At 37.1% G+C, this 4,686-nt stretch overlaps 1 protein-coding gene across 2 annotated transcripts in view; it reads left to right on the forward strand.

Annotated features, from left to right (window-relative positions):
- Nucleotides 1–4,686, forward strand: part of RNF128 (ring finger protein 128, E3 ubiquitin protein ligase) — a 97,552-nt gene that overhangs the window by 62,638 nt on the left and 30,228 nt on the right. The gene's annotated exons all lie outside the window — the stretch shown is intronic.

Genomic DNA, 4,686 nt, shown 5'->3' on the forward strand with positions numbered 1-4,686 from the left:
CCCAAGTAGCAGGGACCACAGGCACCCACCACAACGCCCGGCCATTTTTTAGTTGCAGCCATCATTGTTGTTTGGCGGGCCCAGGCTGGGGATTTGAACCTGCCACCTTAGGTGTATGTGGCTGGCGCCTTAGCCACTTGAGCCACAGGCGCTGAGCCTCAAAAACCAATTTTTATAAGTGCTGAAGAAGTCTTTTGATATCACAGCACTATTCATAACATCCAAGCTATGGAATCAACCTAAGTGTTCATCAGTGGATAAATGCATAAAGAAAATGCATATATGTATACAGTAGAATATTATTTAGCCACAAAAATAATGAAATCCAATCATTTGCAGCAACATGGATGGAACTAGAGGTCATTATGTTAAGTACAGTAAGCCAGGCACAGAAAGACAAATATTGCATGTTCTCACTCATGCAGTATGTGGGAGCCAAATATATGGCTCTCATGGAGGTAGAGAGTAGATTAGTGGTTGCCAGATGCTGGAAAGAAATGAGGAAGGGAGGATGAGGAGAAGTTGGTTAATAGGTACAAAAATACAGTTAGATAGAGGTAGTAAATTCTAGTATTCAATAGTACAGTAGGGAAATTATAGCTAATAATAATTTATTCTATTATTATAATGTTCCCAACATAAAGAAAAGGTAAATGTTTAAGGTAATAGCAATGCCACTTACCCTGATTTGATCATTACACATTGTATACAGGTATCAAAATATTACATGCACCCCCAAAATATGTACAACTATGATATATCAGATTTTTAAGTGAAGTGTTTTGAGTTTCTCGAAGAAGGGGATTGCAGTACCTCACCCTTTCAAATTAGCAATAGATTATATTTTAATCATCTCTTTGAAAAAATGCTATTCTTCCCATTTTCTTAATGCTGTTTAAGATGAGAAAAGCTTCTGGCTTTGTCTGTGTGTGTGTTTAATGTTCCCCTCAGTTTCTGTTCTCCAGCACACTGGTTATGTGGGAGGTTATAGATTCAGAATAAATTTTGAATATGATCACATGTATATTATAATAAATGGTTAAGTTTACATATATAAAGTTTTGTGGTCTTTTACAAAGATAACTTTTTTTTTTTTTTTTGAGACAGAGCCTCAAGCCCCTTGGGTAGAGTGCAGTGGCACCACAGCTCACAGTAACCTCCAACTCCTGGGCTTAAGTGAGTCTCATGCCTCCGCCTCCCAAGTAGCTGGGACCAAAAACACCTGGCTGTTTTTTGGTTGCAGCCATCATTGTTGTTTGGCGGGCCGGGCTGGATTCGAACCTGCCACCTTAGGTATATGTGGCTGGCGCCTTAGCCACTTAAGCCACAGGCGCCAAGCCACAAAGATAACTTATAAAGTTACTAATTTTCATTTAAAACGTGTGGAATCAGCTGAAGCATTATAACAGCCCCTCCCTAGCATTTTAAGGTTAGAAAAAAGCTTAAGGGAGAAAAAGGCTCAATAAGGCCTGCTTAGTAATGGAAACATACAATAATATGAAGAGTTTTTTGTTGTTCCACAAAAAGAAATATCAGTGTTCCGTGGAGTTTTTGTGGTTTTTAAAAAAGTAGCAAGCAGAAAAATTTAATTTGGGATTGTACGTGAATTTTGACTAGCTTTTAAAAGTAGGTATAAGTGAAAAAAATAAGCAAAGTGAATTTGCTACACGTTAAGTTTTGAATTTTTTTTTTTTTTTTGCAGTTTTTGGCCAGGGCTGGGCTAGAACCCACCACCTCCAGTATATGGGGTCAGTGCCCTATTCCTTTGAGCCACAGGCGCTGCCCAGTTTTGGATTGTATAGTATTGTATACTTAAGTTGGGTTTTTAAGACTTCGTTCAAATAGGAAGAGATAAACTCTGATGAAACTTTAAGGGAAGGGAAAACATTGGATAGAGAGTGATTAGTTAGGAGGTTACTGAAATATTTTAGGCAAGGAAATTATGAGGGCCTAATGGAAGACAGCAAGGAAGTAAATAGCATGTGGATGGCTGACTAGCTGAGCAGTGAATAATCAGACTTGATTCTGAGCTTACTAAACCAGGTGACCAAAAGTGTTGTGATGCCATTAACTTAGGTTGCAAACAGTGAGAGGGGGCAGTTTTTAGATATGCAAAGGTACCCAGGGTGATATGTCATAATGCTTAGAAATAGGTCTTTTATGTGACTAGAGAGCTAATTCAGTAGATTTTTCATAGTTGGAGTACATATAGCATGTATGAATATGAATTGTGGGGACTGAAACAGCACATTGTTCCTAAAATGGAAACAATGTACATTTCTTGATGATGAAATGTTTTTTCATCTCCATCTGACCACAATGGCTAGTATGTTCCTGAGTATCCCACCCCTGCTACCACCCACATCATATCTTCTGAAAGAATAAAAACTTACTTCTATTTGTCAAAGAAAAACCCACATACTACAAGACCACATCTGTGATTTTTAAAAGAATCTTTTAAATTATAATATATTTCAAAGCCTAATTTTTAGAATTCTCTATGCTTTCAAAAATTATACAGGTTACAATATTGGAAATGAATGCTAGGTTATTTAACTGATCAAAACATTTTCCTGAGTGTTGACTTATAGAGAAAAGACAAATAATGTCTGTTTTCAGTACCATAGCTACAAATTTAAGCCCCCAAATAAATAAGGAAAAAAAGCCACATTTTTTTTTTTTATGCAGTTTTTGGCCAGGGCCAGGTTTGAACCTGCCACCTCCGGTATATGGAGCTGGTGTCCTATTCCTTGAGCCACAGGCGCTGCCCAGAAAAAAGCCACTCTTGCAAAGTTATTAATTCTCCAGACCCATGAGGGATAATATAGGCTGATATTAGAAGAAGATACAACAGAAAGTGTCTATACTTTAGACTCCTTCACTCCTCATTGCTTTTGAGATTTTTTTTTTCCTGCAGGTAAACAAGAACAGTGAGTCATTAATCTCTGTCAAACTGAATGATCGTACATAAGTCAGAAAAACTATAAAAAGGGCTGGGCACAGTGGCTCACCCCTGTAATCCTAGCACTCTGGGAAGCCAAGGAGGGTGGATTGCTTGAGCTCAGGCATTCGAGACCAGCAAGGCCCCATCTCTACTAAGAATAGAAAAAGTAGGTGAATATTGTCGCAGGTGCCTGTAGTCCCAGCTACAAGGGAGCCTGAAGCAAGAGGATCACTTGAACCTAGGAGTTTGAGGTTGCTGTAAGCTATGATGATGCCACAGCACTCTACCCAGAGCAACAGACTCTGTCTCAAAAAAAAAAAAAAAAAAGAAAGAAAGAAAAGTTATAAAATATTTTAACTAAATGGCTGTCATGTGTAAAAATAGTATCTTTGGAACAAACATCTGTAATAAAACCCTTCGAATGTGTTTTTTACTTAATAACTTCAAATAAGGAGACAATCTTAGCATAGTGTGAAATACGTCTTTTTGGCCTCATCTTTTGAAAGACTTTGGCTACTGGGCACTGTAAATTTTAAGAGATTATTTGGGAAGTAATTCTACTATGTGCATATCCATTTAAGGTTTAGTCTTAATATGATCATCAGACATGTGACTATTGTTTTAATGTTGTACTTTCATATTTAAATTCTAGTCTAAAGGTCCTTTTAGAGTCCTGGGAGGGTGTATTTATTACAGATTGGAGTTTGATCATTAACCTAGATTAGCACCTTGACCTAATATCGGTGGGAGGTTTCTCTGGTTGGCAATAGTTTAATATTGAAAGAGCTCTATTCTTCTGCTTAAGATTATTGGTCTCAGGTCATATAAACTAGACTGAATGTATATCTTGATAAGCACTGGAATGGCCTGAGCAGTCTGACGTTCTCACAACATTGGGGAAGATAATGTTTGTCCTTATTTTTTTCCCCACAAAACATACATATTTTGTGGTAGAGAGGGAGGTATATGGATATTAAGCCTTTAGCAATAAATTTAGTCTAATTTTATGCTTGTCTTTAATTGGCACTGAATAGAAACATTAATTTCTATCAATTCTATGTGTTATCTTCACTTCTAACCTGATAGGGTGCATGTAAAACCTTAGAATATCATGGACAAATTTTATATTGCTTGTGAAGATATAGATAAATGTACATCATGGTCATATAATATAGGTTGTACATTTGGGCTTGTAAACATTATTCGTCTCAAATTACTATCCCGATATGTAAATCCTTATACAAATTAGCAGTGAGTTCACATGATAGTTTATCACGTTATATTGGAAAATGTACAGGTAAATATTTGTTTTTTTCCAAATCTCAGATTCCCTTGAATGTAAGGCCTATTTTCTACTGTCCATGAACTATTTATTTGTCTTTAAGGCAGCTGTCACGTAAGATGCAAATTGGACTTCAAAGGCAATAGTGTTGAATTATAGGTAACTAACCTGAGGAGGAGGTAGATATTTGTTATATATAATAGCTTCCCTATTAAACTATGAGTTCAATAAGATCAGTTACCAAATCTCAGGCATGTTTGTATCCCCTACAGTTTTTATATGTATATATAGTAGGCACTCTAAAATGTTAACTGAATGTATGAATATCCTTCCTAGGATCCTTCCTTTGTCTCATTAAGACTCAAAATCATGGCTCCGCGCCTGTAGCTTAAGTGGCTAAGGCGCCAGCCACATACACCTAAGGTGGCGGGTTCGAATCCAGCCCGGGCCTGCCAAACAA

This window comes from Otolemur garnettii, unplaced genomic scaffold (genome assembly GCF_000181295.1).
Source record: "Otolemur garnettii isolate 467f Iridium unplaced genomic scaffold, OtoGar3 scaffold00155, whole genome shotgun sequence".
Lineage (NCBI taxonomy): Eukaryota > Metazoa > Chordata > Mammalia > Primates > Galagidae > Otolemur > Otolemur garnettii.